The sequence below is a fragment of the Diadema antillarum genome, unplaced genomic scaffold (assembly GCF_040938485.1).
Source record: "Diadema antillarum isolate AM-2024a unplaced genomic scaffold, OU_Dant_1.0 scf00000017, whole genome shotgun sequence".
Lineage (NCBI taxonomy): Eukaryota > Metazoa > Echinodermata > Echinoidea > Diadematoida > Diadematidae > Diadema > Diadema antillarum.
The window spans coordinates 4,384,594-4,403,002 of NW_027270906.1; the positions used below are offsets into that span (position 1 = coordinate 4,384,594).

At 37.1% G+C, this 18,409-nt stretch overlaps 1 pseudogene; it reads left to right on the top strand.

Moving 5' to 3' along the window:
* Positions 1-18,409, top strand: part of LOC139726684 (uncharacterized) — a 62,466-nt pseudogene that overhangs the window by 5,513 nt on the left and 38,544 nt on the right.

Here is an 18,409-nt window from a genome sequence, read left to right on the forward strand (position 1 = left end):
AAAGATTATGAACCAGAAGATACTGTCTTTTATAAAATGGGTTCAAGAATGTAGCCAATAGGAAGCGCTGAAATGAGTCACGTGTGCTTTGGTTACTCAGTCCCATTGCACTGCGTGTTAAATCCTATTGCTGATCGTCTGTGCGCGCGGCGGCTCCTTTGAATTGCATGCATACGCGCTGTCAATCCTGTAAACAACTTCTAGTTCGGACTGCCGGCCGGCTGGCCGGCCTTTCTTCCCTTGTGCATAACATGTGTGGCGTACATATCATACGTACAGTGTACAGTAGACCAAGCGTTGTGGGACCGGACGCGTACATGGAGTCACTTTGAAGGGCAAATCCAACGATTTAGCAGGTTAATTCTCACGCCGTTTTTAGAGTATGTTGTCTAGTAGGCCTATATGAGGAGTCTATATCAAGTCTTTAAGGTAAAGGGTGCATATTCTATGTAAAATAAGTAAGTTTTCATGCGGGAACTTAAGTGTCCGGAAACCCAACCCCCCATCATACTTACTAGTATATGTGCGGGATTTCCGAGTGCGACGTGCGTAAATGTTTGGGACGAACATCTTCGGACGTCTTGACCCACAAAGGTACGTGAAAAACGCTGAAAAATGCTGTTAGTTTTCAAATTTTCGACCCATTTTATAAAACAAATGATGCACAGGATTATTTCGTGGCGTTAGTGGAGGCGTATAGCTCACTCTCGGGTATTTACAATGTAGTGCAACATGCACTCGGCTTCGCCTCGTGCATGTTTCACAATTGTAAATACCCTTGAGTGCACTATACGCCTCCACTAACGCACTCTATCCTGTGCATCATTTGTATAGTATAATACTGTAAGAATACACATGTACAGTACTATATGTATCCAGTTTTAAATTTAATGTCAACTGTTTGATACTAAATTCCAATTTGATTCCCATAAACGTATTGAACAGAGTAACCATACACTAGTAGTAAAGCAAGCATGGCATGTTTCAACAGACCATCAGTTAACTTGTTTTGCTTTTTATTTATTTATTTATTTTTTTTTTTGGGGGGGGGGGTTTAAGACCCAGTAAATTGGGGGAAGAAGGTTGACCCAATTGAATCTATAGATCTGCAGTCACTGCCAACAGGGGTGCATTTGAAAACCACCATAGCAGGCTGCATAGGCCAGCTAGAATAGAATTGCCCATCAGTGAATATGTGCATGGAAGCGCACTCTCATCAGTAACATTTGACCCAAGTTGAGGTAGATCGGGTGTGTGTGTTACACTTACATAGAGATCAGTGATTTATAAGCTGTACACATTTCTTTACGAGGATGCCTGAATATCCGAGTTGAGCCAGCCTTCACATTGCATGGTATGCCCATGCTACAGGTCCTTAGCTGAAACTCACCCAGGTTCCCAGTAGCATTGTAATGGGGAAGAAAATATAAATGTAGTAAGAGACAACAGCAACAAATGTATCACTTTAGGTGGGTATGTACATTGTGCATTACATAGTGTGTGCATGTGGACTAGTGATGGTCTTGTAGTGTCTGTGCAGAAGATTTGGGGTTTCTATGGCATAGGACTCTATACAAGGTCACTAGGGACATGCAGCCCACATAGTCACCATGTCTGACAGCCTCTTCTTACTTGTGTGTGCTTCATGTGACAATGCTGTACATTATGTCACAGTTGAATGTGACCTTTAGACTGGGCTTGTATTTACCCCAGTGTCTGTGTTTACCAGACGCAGCTAGTGGTATAAGGACTCATGTGCACTGTGATTTACAGTACATTTACCGATATATCAATATTATGAAGGTACTGTAAATCAAATGGTTGTGGTCTCAGAATGGAATCTTCCATGTGAACTTTTGGTGGAAAGAATATTTTTTTTTGCATAAAGCATTATTTTTCATCTGGTGGATTTCTTTATTTTAGTTGTATGAATGGGGATCGGAAAAGGGAAGTGTCAAGTCAGTTTAGGTTTGGCAGCTAGTATTTTGTTCCCCCCGTATTTTGGTTTTGCTCTTGTTTGTTTATTTGCTTGCTATTTGATAGGAATAAAAAAATTCTATTTCATAGACTTACGTCACCTTTTGTACCAGCTCTACACGTTAGGGTGTACAGCTTGTAGGCACCCACCAAACCTGTCTTGTAATTTGTCAGGGAGAATATGGATCACTGTCAACCCATTAATTTCTCCAGCAAGTATTGATGACAAAATCAGTTAAGCCTTAGTATTTAATAGTAACTTGCTTTGGTAGTTAAGTACATATTGTAAGCCTACTGTTTTGATGAAAACAAAACTACTGTGTGATTCACTCTTCTGACTACTGTAAAACTAGGAAAGTTTCTACTTGAGTGCATTTTAATTTTGCGAATTTCGTGAAAGCTAAGATTCATGAAATTAAAATGCATGTGAAAGTTGTTGTTTACACTATACTGTATGCATGACATGCCAGTGGCAGTTCCCCCCAAATTTATGCCATGTACAGTAAAAGGCAGCTAGCTCTGATTCATGAACATTTCTTGCTTTACAGTATAATATGAGGGACTTTTTTATACCTCAGTAACAGCATTGATAACATGTTAAAAAAAAGACAAACTGTGAATTATGTACATGTAGGACTACATGTATGTGTACGAGAATTGTGTCTCTGGCCAGACCTGCCTGGGTTCTTCATCTGTAGAAGAGAGGTGTAGGCTGGCAGGGTCAGATAAAAGACCTGGCCCCTGAGGGAGATTGCAGCTAGCATCCCAACACATAGCTTCTATAGGCGCTGTCAAGAGAAACAGTGTGAATTCCATGGGGTCAGTGAGAGGTCACTGTGCCTTCGGAAACTGTGTGGGCAGGATATCATTCATGTTTACAATCTCAGACCAGGATTGGTGCCAAGAAATGCTGTGGTGATTATTGTTTGTTTAGGGAGTATGATCATCCAAATGCCCACCCCTTTAAATAGTACATCAGTGTATTGGCTTTGAACTCCTAATTATTGCAGGTATGCCTTGTGCAAAAGTTGCTACAGAAACTCTGCAACATTCTCATTGTTATTGCTCAAATGGTTAATAATACACTTTTACACTTGGAGGTTACACTTGTATGATAATAGTTTCAGAGATCCTTACTTCCACTTGAGTAATGAGTGATTAATCTCCTTTAGTAAAAGCTCTTTCCTTCAGAGCTTATTGCTAAATGCAGCTTACCGGACAAAATTCATGATGGTGTTATGCTAAATTATAATGCTGACAATAAAAGTTGCAGTGAAGTGCCCTCAATATGTGCACGCTTCCATTACGGGTATTCATCAGTGTGTGTGTGTATTTACACAATCCTACACAAAATGTTGTACAAAATGTATAACCCCATTGAGCTTGAACCACACTATCTGTGCTATATAAAGTTTTCTCATGTCCATACATGTATACGGTACAACATGTATTTTCTCTTTTGAAATTGAGAAATTGTTCTCTGTTAACATTGAGGTGTTAATTTGTATAGAAGGTGTGGAGTCTTTTTGAAATACATGTACTGTATATGTGCAAATTTATGCGTAGGTTGTACAGCATGACAATTGCACATGATGTATGCTTGGCATTCCGCTGGCTTTGATGTTCCATGCTCCAAGCTACTTTTCCACAGAGTTTGGATATGGTGATCGGAGAAGTATTTGTAGCTCTTTCTTAGTTTTAGCAATTTTAAGCCATATTTCAGAGGGAAATTTGAAATCCTATATGAAACTTAGTGGTAATATTGTACAGAACAAATTTGTGCAGGTTTTCTTTAAATCTCCATGCTATTAATTGACCCAGACCGAAAAAGGATATACATTGTATATTAGTATCCCATAAAATGTTAACGTTCAACATTTTTATCACATTTGTGCATTTTTTTCCCCCTTTAGTAGGTTCAGTACTCGATTGTAAAAAACCTCTGGATTAAATAATTGGCTGATTTATAGATCTACATACTGAAGTAGCATTTATTACAGTCGGCTGAGTACAATTTATTATGTAGTAAATGAGACAGTGAACTGCTGATCACCAAGTTTGGTGTGTTTTAGGAAGGATGCAAAGGTAAGTGCTCTCTTTTGTCAAAGCAATTGATTACTATCTGTGATAGAGACAATACATTAGAATGCTTCTTGGGTAGGCAAGTAGTTATCAGGACAAGTGAGACTTACCCTAGGCTGCTCTTTTACGTGTAGTAAGTATTCTTGTCTTTCTTTATTGTGTGAGTTTGAGTACTGCAACGGCCAATTCGGTGTGGGTACTTTTTTATGGTAATTTTAGTCTAATAACTGGGGGGCTTCAAGTAAGCCTAGCAGAAGATAATTTGTGCACTGACATAGCAATGCACCTGGCTCATTGCATAACCCATTGAAGTGCATTTGTTCTTCTTTGGAAGCCCCCCTCCCCCCATGCCACCAATATTTCTTGCTTTATAAAAGTACAGTGTGTAGACAGTGTTGTGCATGCTGTTCTTCTAGTGCTTGATGTGCCATTTAATCAATCAGTTGACTTGTCTATCATGGGCCCACTCCTCCTGTCTAGTCTAAAATTTTAACAAATTGTGAAAGGTCAAGGGGGGGGGGGGCTAGTCCCTAGTGGACTGTCCAGTTCTGGGTTTGGACCGCAGACAGTCTGTGACTGGGCAGAATGTCATCTTCTTCTCCCTACAGAGTGAACCTGACCAACCACAGATCCCCTCCAGGGGAAGGGGGAAAATACCAATAACAACAAGAACATTGAAACAGACTGAAGCTAGTCACTGAATACACTGAATATAGACTCACTTCTAGACTCAGACTAGAGATTGTACTGAGAAACAGATCACATGTAGTCAAGTATTGTAGGCATTGCATAAATAGAGGTACAATGTATTTATATGCAGTACATCTAAATATGTACATTACATGTAGTAGCTAAAGTTGGCACAAATTATCTTCAGAAATGTTTGTGATTTGATCTCTTTGTATGCACATATTTCTTATTGTCTTATTGTTGTTCTGAGCTACATGTAAATGTGTTTCGAAGCACTAAATAGAAAACACTACATGTATCTCCCTGATTATCTCTTATTGTGTACAAGTCTATAGCAATTGATGACATACGTACACCACAGCTACAGCAGTAGCACCCTTTTATTCTAATTCCGTTTAGAAGGGCTTTATTGGTTTGGTGATTGATGGCAGCCATATTGATAAGATTCATCATGTACCACCACTCAAAATGCCTTGATGTTTACCTCAAATACCTTGATGTTGTGGACTCGATGATATAGTTTTTTTTTAAATTTTATTATTGTTATTGTACTTCTTTTTTTTAGTGAGAGAAAATTTATGCGGGTATTACTACAACTTGTGGAGGGTGAGAGACCTTTATATTTCACAGGTTTATTTTTATTTTTCTCTCAGATTGTTTCTATTTTCTAATTTTAGACAGGTCTCTGGAATTTGTTGCTGAATTAGGGTGAAAGATTATCAGCATATTTCATGGCCATATGATTTATTGTAGAATATTAACCTCTGTGCTATAAACTCTCTTAGTGTTTAGCGTCATTCTGTGAAGATAACATACGTTTCATAAGTAGACATGACATCACTACAGTGTATGTGAGGACAGTCTTTCATAAAACAGAGAGATTGCTTGCTTTCTGCAATGTCCCTTTATGGGTCCAAGTCACCAAGAGATGCCTGTGTGTACATTTCCTATTGAAGGCATAATTACCTTTTGCAGATGAAACAAAAACCCAGCTTTAGTGCTTCAAAATTGTTCTAAAATGTGAGAATGTGAGTTGTACGAGCCTCAGTTACTGTTGCTGTTCGTGGTTCTTGGATTAATCATTGTAAATTTGTTCAACATTGAAAGTGTAAATGTTGTCTAAAATTAAGTCATTTGCCCCCAATTTAACCCATTGATTTTGCTACAACATGCATTTCCCATAGACCCCTGCCCGAGTATACTTAGGACCCATCCTCAACGGGTTAAAGGGATGGTACAGTATTGGTGGAGATGAGAATTGGGCTTTTACTTTTTGTGAGATACCGAGAAAACACTTAGTACGGAGCATACCATTTTAAGAGGAATTCAAAGTTTATTTGATGAAAATCGGGTTTGGAATGACTGAAACATCCAAAAACAAAGTAAAACAAAGCGATCATAATAAAGTGTAGGTCCAACACTTTATTAGAATCACTCTTTTTTGGATATCTCAGCCATTTCAAAACCATTTCAAATAAACGTTGAATTCCTCATAGAATTACATGCTCTTTCATATTTCATGAGAGGTTTCTCGTTATCTCACCAAAAAATTTTAGAAACCTGAAATTAGGTCTCATCCAAAACTATACAATCCCTTTAAGGCTTGTCTTAAATGACTGCTGTTGTAATGATACATGCCATTGCTCATAATTCGAGCATGAAACTACAAGTATGTGTTGAGTTTTGCTGAATGTGAAAGAAAGACAATCATTTTTACCCATGGACACCCAAAGAGTATTTGTAACTTCTACATCAACTTCATACTTGCTCTAAGGGTTTATGGACAAAGTCTATGATTTCAGAAGTTTCCTTGTACTCATAAGATACAGCTACTGCAACCAACTCTTTGTGGTTTATCACTTAACACTGTTATCAGTGCAAATGACTGACTGAGAATTTCTTAAAATTACCTCCCCTGCCTGACATAGCAGCAACAGTCATACACTGTATGGTCATTTTTATTCTCTTTTTTTTTTGAGGGGTTAATCTGATGAATGGGAATATTCGCTCAGGTTAAGAAAAGGCTGTCGTAAGGGTAATGTTAAATCCTCATGCATGTCTACATATTTTAAAAAGTTAAAGTGCATAGATATAAAAAGCTCATTATTTTAAAGGCATAATTTACCATTTGCCCATGAAATAAAAATCCAGCTTTTGTGCTTCAAAATAGTTCTAAAATGTGAGTTAGGGATAGAAACAACCAATGTAAAAATTTGAATCAGTATAATTGATGTTAAGTATTGCTAAACATACAAAATGTGAACAAAAGTTATAATTAAAATGTTTCTAGATTTAACTGTCTACAGTTACGGTTTATTGAGAAAAATAGTGATATCTCCTTATAATTTTAGCAGGGTGCTACATAACTTTTTTTAACCACTTGCCCGGTCAGGCAAGCAGATTTTCAAATTGTTGCAGAACACTTGCCCGAACATGAATTTTACTTGCCCAAAAAGAGAAACCCAATATATCAGAAATTGACATAGATCGCTTGTAAAGTCAAGGGCTTGATAAAACACAATTATTTGAATAAACAGCACATGCGCTGAGTAACAAACTTGGTTTGATAGAGTGTTGGTGTTGGATTGCATTGGGACTTCTTCACGTAAGTGTTGGGAAGTGAAGGTGGCTTCAAAACATTTTGCTTGCCCAATTTGGGCAAGCAACTTTTCTCATTGTTACCCAAACACTTGCCTGACTTTGATTTTTACTTGCCCTGGGCAATCGAGCAAGTGCTTACAGTATGTACACCACCCTGATTTTAGGCATTATTGCAAAATTTTTACATGGTACGATGTTTTGTGGTACAATTGACCAACACATATGTATCAAATGTGATATCTCGAAGATTTTATAAATCTCTGAGCACTCCCAATGGTAAACAGTACCTTTAAGCTTCTCCCAGCGCAAAGCTGGTATGTCCTTTTGAACTATAAGAAGTCCACTTTAGAAAACTCAGTATTTTAAAAATAGAATAAAAAAAGAGAATGAGGAGAAGGAAGATCTGAAGGATGAAGAGAGAAGTAACTGTCTCTTTAAAAGTGAACTTGTGTAGTTCTTTTCACTGACATGTCTCTCAAAATGTGTATAAGCTGTACACCTTTTGAAAGTACAATGCTGTAGATAAGCAGATGATGATACATGTACTGTCCTTTTGATGTGTAGATGCATCTAGAGCCTCCATGGTAAAGTTTTATTCAATAAAGTTTAATATGCATGTATGTCCCATTTTATGCACACCACAGGAAGTCACAGAAAGTGCAGAATGTTTAATGATCGTACAACCATATATCTGGTTCAGAAAAATCTGGGGCAAGTTGATGCTAAGATTAACAGGCAAGATAGCGTCATTGAACTACTCTTGTGTTACTAAGATACTGCCTTTGCAATAGTTGGTAACAAAATTAAATGAGTCATTTTCTATGAAATTTATTCATGACTGGTGTTCCATAACTCTGAGTGAATTTGTGTCTTTTGTTCTCTTCTGACAGTAATCCTGCTGCAGAATACAGGTCGTTCTCAAGGTGAGTAGCATCATCATTTTCACTCTTTTATTCAAGAGGAAATAATTTCAACTTGAGGTAAACCTTTAAGCTGTATGTGTGTGTGTACTGGCCTGGGAAAAGCTTTGACCCCAAACCTTTCACAGCAAGTTAGAAAAAACATGTGGAAAAACCATTATGTTATGTGTCTTTGTTTTCACGATTTTGGTGCTTCATTTTCTTGCATATGAAATAACATTTGCTGGAGAAGATCATCAATGTTCCTGGTATTAGCATTTGGTTTTGTTTTTTGTATTTTGTTTGTATGTTGGTATATTTGTTTTTAAACATGCCTAGATTGCTGTCTACCAAGGAAAGGGCTTCTCTAAACTATAGTATGTGCGGGTAGCAGTGGCTATCAGCTATCCTGTATCTGTGAATACCATTTAGGATTAGGCAGTGGTATATGTTAATAGCTGATGGTAAAATATTGAAAATCGTAATTAATTCACAATTACTTAACTTTCTAGGAATAATGCATTGATGTCTAGGGATTTGATATTCTAATGTTTGTCTTACTGTCTAAACTGTGTTGCATTCAAAATAAATGGAATGAAAAATAACAAAGTAGTTCGACAGGATTTTGAGATGTTTCTGTGAAAACCATGGCATCTCATTAGGTTTAACAGTTGTCCATATTGCAGATAATCTGAGTGCTCAGGATGGATTTGTTCATAGTTTCACAAATGTTTACATATCTTTGAGCACAGTGTGTATACATACAGTATGGGAGAAGAGAAGACGCAGCGTAATCTTGAATGTCATCTCTGGAGACATTTCTCTTCCTAATGATATAAACATTTTGGGATGGTTGCTTGATGTTCGTGATCTCGGCTGCTAGTGAGTTTGAAGCCTTTCTCTGGCTCTTTGTGGTATGTTATCCCGTAGCAGTGCCCCTTGTCGCGCAGACAGTCTCTATACGGCATTCATTAGCAGGCAGACTCGCCGGGAGTGAATCAACCTGGGAGAGGATACAGCCCTTAACTGTACTGACCTCTCTCAACAGACACTCGTAATCTCTCTTTTTCTCTCTTCTCTTTCTATCCCACTATCTTTCTTTCAGTTTGTCTGTCTATCTATCTATCTATCATCTCTTTATATCTATATATCTATCTTTCTGTCTTGCCAATCATTAGGCCTTTATTTCTGCCAAAATGTAGCTTGTACACTCTTATGTGCAGTATGTTTCCTTCTGTTTAGCATTTCTCATGTACTTACACCTTTTTTGAAAGTTTCTGACATTTAACTTTCTGTTGTCTTGCAGTCTTTGAGAGAAAGTTGGGAAGATGAGAAAACAACAGGGGTAGAATGAAGTACTGCAAAAGTCAACATTTTTGCAGTGTTGAAATTTGTTCGTATTTTGTGTGACAAGAAACTAGTGTTAGAATAAAAGCACGAAAATATTTTTGCCTGTCATATACCACTATGTGTCAAGTCTTGATTCTGAGGAATTAAAAACACACAAAATTTTACTCTGCTGAGTCCCAAAGATTACCGTCTTAAAGATATCCATTTTTACAGTCGACTACATCTTGCTAGTGATTATTCAGTACCCTTTGTGTGTACTTGTATATTATCGGCTCAGTATGTCACACAAGAATTATTTCTAAGCTTTGTTTACTGGGAAAGGTAGCATGCAGTGTCAGTTAATTGTAGGTTTGATGCTGTGTAGATTGACGTGACAATCAATATTTTAGTTGGGGTAATCAATACTGTATATCTTTCAAGTTATTCTAGACATGTTGTTTATCAGAGCTTATGTTTTAGGCTTTCTGTCAGTTTGGTATAGTGAATGTTCAAGATATTAGATATGCCTTGAGGTTTTGAATAAAAAAAAAAATTAGAACAGAAGTCTTGAGCTAATAAGTGGAGGAATGTCCTCACTTCTAATCTCTGTAAAGTATCAGGAAGTGTTATAATGTGAAGTGCTCTACAGTTATTTGTATTCTAAGAAGCAGATTTGATATACTACAAGTTTAGAGGATTTCGTGAACTGTGGCTACAAAGTTTACCTCGCAGAGGAATTTCTATCTAAATGTATATTACATAAAGTAAGTTGGATTTCCATGATATGGATAAATGTTTGCATACACAATTGTCCATATGTGTTAACCACACTTTCCTTGAAAAATACAATCGTATTAGTATTGGATTATAAGTACATAGGAAAAATCCATTATTTTTATGAACCATTGAAATTTACCACGAAGTCTCTTCAAACGCGTAGGACACTTAATAGCAGGCAGTACATTGTAGCTGCAAGTGGAGATGGTAGAAGGATTTTTAGAGAGGCTTTAATGCTTGGAAGAACACAACTTTGAGGGGAAAATCCCTCTGCATACTGGATTATCATTTTTAAACAACAAAAATAACAAGGTAATATAACAAACATGGTTGTGAAGACTATCATCTACTGTAAAAGCAGATATTTTTGCACGAGTAATTTTTAGCGCTCGGCCGGGTAAGATGAATTTCACATGTTTTTTATTTCGCAGAAGCAGGATATTAAGTATAGGAACATGTGGCATGTAAAAATATTCGTGGGCATGAAATGCGCAAAAATTTCCACTGTGCGAAAATTTTCGCTTTTACAGTACTCGGAATTATCGTACAGAAATGCCTCGTTCGACTCCTTTGCCTCAGACATGAAAATAAAGTGTATGGCTTTAAAAACTGATACATGAATAGTCCATAAGAATTTGATGTGTAATGTGATTTTCAAACTGTCCAGTGTATATTGACTACGTAAGGTCATGATACAGTTGTAATATGCTTAATAGAGCTGATAAAAGTACACTGTATGGGGTCTTTGTAATCTGCCTGGACATGCTGTAAGCCATGACAGCAGTTTAATTCTCCCTATCGCATATAGCCGATATCAAGTGATATCACCTTGCGATACCGATGTCTGATCGATCGCTCTTGGGACGTACACTTCCGGTTTTGTGGTTTACCAACCTCACGTCCTTCATCTGTAGATATTTTCCATAATTTTGTTGTGTTGCATCATCGGCCCAGCATTCATGGGCCGCTTTGCAGAAGAATCCCATTCATCAAAAAGTTACAGATTAGAAAATAACTTTATTATTTGACAGATTATAAGACAGAATTTAATACGAACTGTAAAAACCACTTCGGCGTTCAATGTGCATAAAAGTGTACATTTACACATTGCGCGTTCATAACCCGAAGTTTATATCCCAAGAATTAAAGGTAAAAAAATTAGAGCGCCACACACGTTCAGATTCGGAGAGCTACAGTTGTATATGCGATAGGGAGAATTGTATGCTGTATCTTACTGCCCTGTGATCAAACTTTAGGTACCAACATATGGCCCTATCCTCAATGTCTTCTTATATTCTATTAACTGCGTTGGAGATCATGCTATTTGGTAGTGACAATGGTTTTCCTAAAACAAGAGATCTGTCTCTCACTGTTTTTCGATGAGATATGAAAAAGATTGTGAATTATTCTTTTTATTCTTTTAAATTCTTAAAGCAACGAATTAGTTCCCTTGTCAAAGGTATCGTAATGGCAAATGTCTAAGTGTGGACCATGAATTAAGGTTGCCAGATTAGCACACATGAATGCCTTTTGTACTATGAAAAATATGTTACAGTCTGCGAAATTTTGCAAATAATAACCATCATGACTGACCAAAAAACAACACACACACACAAACAAACAAATAGCAGATCAGTCTTGACGATAATTAGCACAAGTACAGTTGGTATGCTGATTTGATTAGGAAATACAGAAACAAAATATATGGCAAATTGTTAGCTTCATGATTCTGTAGGCATGTTGTTCTACACGTAGATGCTGTGAGGTTGTGAAATTTTGTGATGTTTTTACCATGCATGCTGTGCACGTGAGAGAAGACGATGTAGGAGTAAGGGGTGTGCTACAACCAGAGCTGTTGCTATGTCTGCCTGTATAGTGTTCTATATCCAGGAGCCACACAGCACCACATTGAACAGTCTGCACGGCTTGACAGGCAAGGCAGACGGTTTTCTGTGTAAAGGCTGCGTCTTCCCCGCCACTGTTTCCCTCCCATCCACTATCCTGTGTATAGATCAGAACAGTAGAGGTTTCCCCCCACCCTCCAATCCACCCAGCCATGTGTTAGACATGATCATTTACAGAGAGGGGCCGGACAAGGGAAGGCATATTTCATCCACACTGATTTTCTCCAGCTCCTAAGATTTTCTCTCTCCTCATAGTTACAAGTGATGTCTCATTGAATAGGCAAGTTGGGTACAGTGCATTCTGTATCTACTGTAGAAGCTTTTGCTGATAGGGACAAATGACAATTTTAGGCGTACAGTTAATGTCATTTTGAGAAGCTCTTATCCAAGAACAATATACTGTAAAACAAGGAATGTTTGAGTGCATTTTAATTTTGCGAATTTTGCGAGAGCCAAGATTCGCGAAATTAAAATGCACGAGAAAGCTCTTATCTACACTATACACATCGAATACTAGAGACATTTCGCGAAAATTTTATGCTGCGAAAATATCGTGTTTTACAGCATTCTGTCAGATGAGGGTCCAACCCAAGTAGCCTGGACAGGATTACTTTTTCTTGACATCTGAACTGTATTTCATGGTGGATCCTGAATATCATAATCTGCATCATTATGTACAGTAGGCCTGTGTCTAGCTACTATTCTAGTTTGTCAATGATGATGGTCCATGTTGTGCTTAAAATATATGATAGACAGTGAATTGGGCATCCTAGATAAGTATAGTGTTTTTAATTGGATTTAGATACCTCAATATTTAATTTCACAATATTTGCCTGTCCTACTGTAACCCAGTAAATCAATAGAGGCCCTGATTTATAGTGTTACTCATTTGTGGAAACTCAAATTTCAGTCGTCCGCATTCAAACTTGCACAAAGTTGCCATTTCAGAAGTGTTCCTGTAATGAATCACTTTCATTTCTTCCTCTGCGGATGTCTTGTAGAGGAAGAAACTATTTGTGGTCTCTTCGTGTGCGTTCTTGCATTTGAAACACATTACACTGTTCCACCACTGATCAAGACTACAGGTTGAAGACTGGGAATTGTTGCAGAAAACAACTTCACACAGCTGCACTCCGAGTACACAATCTTTGGAGGCATTATGAAGGCATGTGTAAGGGTTCATGTTGACATGGAACAGCCCAAGTGTGTAAAAAATAAAATCATAATACTTCTCCGATGCTATCTTTCTTTGATGCAGTGAGAAAGACAAGTGTCAGTACACATATTTGTGTTGATAGATTTCATTCAATGCCAGGTCTGGTTTCAACAAGTTTGACTTACATACAATTGTAGTCTGTCCGCAGTGCAAACAAACCTTCATGGTTAATCCTACTGAACCAATTTTAGACATTTTTTTCCTTCTTACATGTATGCAAGTTTGTGAAACGAGTGACAAAATTCATCATGCTAAATGAGTTACGTAATCTAAGAAAGAATTTACTAATGTCCAGTTTTCATTCTTTGGGGTTGAAAAAAAAGAGGTGCGAAGTGATTTGAAGAATACATGTTATTTTCTGAGTTTATTGTATGCAGTGCCTCCAGCAGAAGAAGTATAAGATGAAAATGAAATTTTTGTGAAGTATGGAAGGAGAATGCATTCTATAGAGAAGTTAATTTGTGTGACAGTGACAACAAAAACAGAAGTCAGTGGAGACTGAGTAAAATGAAAAAAAAATTAAAACATTTGAATGTTTTGGCAGTCAATATGGCTTCATGCTAAGATTGCGAGGAACTTTCGTAGGGGAGTGTAATGTAGCTTGTTTAAGGTAGAGACTGCTTATAATGTCCCCAGTAGGACATTTTGTGTGTGTGTGTGTGTGTGTGTAAAAGACACACTTTGATAGAATATATGCTTTTATTCAGAAAATGTGGATAAACCAAATTCTGGTATATAATACAATAGGCAGTGTATAATATACTTTTCATAGTTCCAGATTCAGCTTTTGCTTTGTATTCAAATATGACCGTATTTCCACCCCTATTGAATTTGTAAATAATATCAAGTGTTTGAAGGTTTGATGTACATTGTATGGGGTACGTGAAAGTAATCACGTCTCATGCACTTTGATACAATACATCTTGGCCAACACCCGTGCGATGGGTGGAAACCCAATATACGGTGATGTGGTTACCAAGGACTGAAGCCGTAGAAGTGGAAGAGTCACTACCTGCAAGTTTTTCACTTGTTGATCTTGAATCGCACTCCTCATCTCACTTCTCATCAGGGTTGACCCTCTTTAGGGAGTGGCTCTTAAAACTCGACTTACCCTGCCTCCTGGGCTTAGCTTGAGGTCTAAACTCATCACTGGCTGACAAGAGGGCACAAGAGAGAGACTAACATGGTATCAGGTTTCATGCTAATGAAAAGTCATGTTTGATGACCAGACACAATCAGTATCATACGATGATAGAACCTCTGTGTGTGTGTGTGTGTGTGTGTGTGTGTGTGTGTGTGTGTTGGGGGGGGGGGGGGACTCTTTAAAAAAAAGCATCTTGCTTCCTTGTGGAAAGAAAATGTATTTGTCATTTCAAAAGCAGAATGATTTGCATAACCTGTCATCTATTTTAAAAGTGGTAATGTAAAAGAATATCATATTAAATTCAAATTTTAAAAGTTGTGTTGCCATTTGAATATCAAGAAGTAGTTTCACATGATATTACTATTGGGCCTTGATGTATTTATATGGAGGTTGCTCAGATTGGGTTTGACCAATAGTGATCACGTGTTTTTATCAAGTTTTTGATTCTTGGTGGATATGATTGGTTTGACCTCTCACGACCTTGAAAACACTTCCTCATTTCGCATGCATGATTATACAGGTACACAATGTGTTTTTCCATACCAGCGTATGGAGAGATTCATATCAGGACATAGTGTTTGTGACACAGCTCTTTGTCTAAAATGTTATTTGCAGTGGGCAGTCAGCAAGAATCTTCATTGCAGTGTCAAAACATGACAAACTCTGCATGTTTTTAAGTACATTTCTGTAACAAACAAAATTGCCTCTAAGTTCTTTTTTGAGTATGAAATCCCCCTTGATTATACAACATTTGTTTTGTGATACGCACATTTGCTCAGTAAGCTGAGCGAGTAGGATTAGGACATACATCCTGTAGCTCAGAGACTTTATACGAATAGGATGTCTGTGGTATATCTTGTGTTTAGTATTTTAAGGAATCGATTTTCCAGGAAGAAGTAAAAGCGAGGGATGGACCATATGAACAGTGTCTCAACCACTTCAAAGAGATAGCCGTGTTCATGTGCCCATCAATGTCAATTACATTGTAATGCCTACAGTAGTTTGATAAGTGCTGATATTCAAATGGTTTGATAACATTTTTACATCTTTACTCAAAATTTTGCTGGTCAATTTCTTTTGTTTCATTTTTTTTCAGTCTTCCCATATTGTTATATATTCACTGTGTAATATGTTATTGTATAACAATGTTTGTGTAGTGTAAGTCGTCCAGGTCATGAGGTTGAGCAGTCAAACATATATAATACAAAACAATGAGTAATAATGCAAATTAGTTGACTTAAAAAAACCAAAAAGACTTTCATGTGAGGGAGGCACATAATCAACTAAAAAGAAATAAAGATAGGATAATATCAGCATAATATGTGTTTTAAGTCATAAACATGTGAGTGGTTCTAGCAAAACAAGGGACAAAACAATAGCAAACTGTAAGAAATATACATGTATTGGCTGGTAGAATGGGAATGAGAATGATTGAGTTTTATGTTTATTTTGATTGTCATTTTTTGTTTTTCTTGTTGTGTGATGAGTTCATTTACAACTCTTTGCCTTCATTGCAGTACCACAAGGTAACATTGTTACTACAAGTAGAATACAATGAACATTGTAGGTCTACTTTTATGGTATTGTTTTAAATGGGAGGAGTATGTAAGTGCATGCAGGATTAGAGAAAGGTTTCAAACGGAAGGTACAAACCAGTTGGTCTTCAAGATTTAGCATTGGAAGATTTTATGACCATTGCCGAACTATGTACAGTGTATGAAATATTCTAACCTAAGAACCTATAATATGCATTTCATAAATTGAAGACTATCATGTACAATGTACTCTATCATGTACTCTAGACTTGCATTTTTATTGCTTTAAGCATTTGATGTTTAGTAATTACTGTCCCTTTCGATTGTAGAATACCGGTACCAGGAAAATCATGTGTAGAGTTCTTGGCTTTGCCACAGGACTGGTTATTGCATTATCATCGTCATCATCATCATTGACAAAAATCATTTTCACAATTTGCTATTAAATTAATCATTTTCAGTTTATTCCACTGCAGTAAGCACAGAGATATTGTTGTTAATAAATCTTTTCATTTTTGATAGTACTTCACTTGTATACCAAGCTGTGGTACTGTGAATACTTTATGAAATACTTATAAATCCTTGCAACTAAAATTGAATGCTCTACCTACAGTACCAGCTACAGCTGTAGGCTGCCACTATGTGATACTCGCATGTTTAATTCAACTGCAATAATGTTGAGCTTCATACCAGGTACCAACTTCTGTGCTTGGTTGGTTAGAGAAGAGCATTGTGGAGCACAAATGCTATGGAAGGTCTTGAACCCTGTACCTTCCTATACAAACCATCCTGGTGGTACACAACATATGGCAAATCTGTTATCAAAGTCAGTAATATCCTGTCCCTCTTTTACACTTATAAACATCTAGTGTACCTTTTACCTTATACTTTAACCAGGGCCTCAAACCTCACAATAGTGATTGCTTCCCACAGTGTCTAGGAATTTAGGGCTTTGGACAACTGTTATTCAACTAAACAACTCATCTCCTTGGTCAGGGGCTCTGCACTTGTTTCATTCTCAGTTTAGACCTCAAGCAACTTATATTAGTCATGTCACACTTTTCCTGCAGAAAATGTACATTTCATGTGGAGATATATATTTCTTCTTTTTTGTCTGATAAAACAACACAAAAATGATATTTAAGCGTGTATGTGGTAAAATGTTATCGGACATGGCTGAACCACCCAACCCACTTGTGCCTGAATGATTGATACAACTTACCTCTTGAGAACAGAGCAGTATAAAAGCTAATGGAATGCTATCATAGGAAATGGTGTACATGGAAAACAAAGTCAAGAGAATGAATTAATTTCGTCATCAGTTGAGAAAAGAAGAAAAAAAATGTGAAGTTAAAAAAAAAAAGATAGACATGCGTAGGAACCTAACTCCTTCTCCCAACCACACATGAAAGAAACTTCCCAAAATTTTCATGAGCATAAGAAAGACCAGGAAATGAAACTGTTTGGTATCAATGAAATTTTGGAATGGTATTATGTTAAGGTCAAAGGTCAAGTAACCTTCAGTACATAGACACCTTCACAGACATGTGACTTGTGGTGGATTACTGGTGGCATAGCCTGAGAGTGAAGCTCATTTGATAAGTTTTTGAAACTTATTTCAACATACAGGCATGATACTACCAGTAGGACAGGTGATTTTATGCATTGCTTTTCATCTGTGTTGTCACAAGCTTTGTGATATGTATGTTTAAATGTTGACTGCATTCTTTCTTGATGTCAATATGACATGGATTTAGGGGAGATTCTCACAATTTGAAGTGATGACCAGCATGAAAATTTCAAGGTTTCCATTGTGAAAGCATCATTAGTATGCAAACTGTCAATATGTACTCTTTAATTAGTAATGAAGGGAAGCATTTTTTAACTATTTCAATATGATAGAGAAATGTAATGATTGAACTGAAAGTAGATAAAAAATACAAACAAACCTGACTCTTACGTTGTATACAGTGGAAGTGAGCGGAATGAGAAAAGCAACATAATAGTGAGGGAGAGTAAGTAAGTTTATAGACTGGTGACTTTCCATGAGTATCTTGTGAAGAAGCCGCACATACATTGTACTAAACTGTTGCCAGTGTATCAGGCTATGCATTGTGATTATATAATACTACATTTGTTTGGCATGTGACTGGGCTGTGTCCTTCACCGTCCCTTAACCCTGTCTGCTCTCTCTACCAAAGTTCATACACACCTTGTTATTGTATGTGTGAGGGTGCATGTGTGTGTTTGAATGG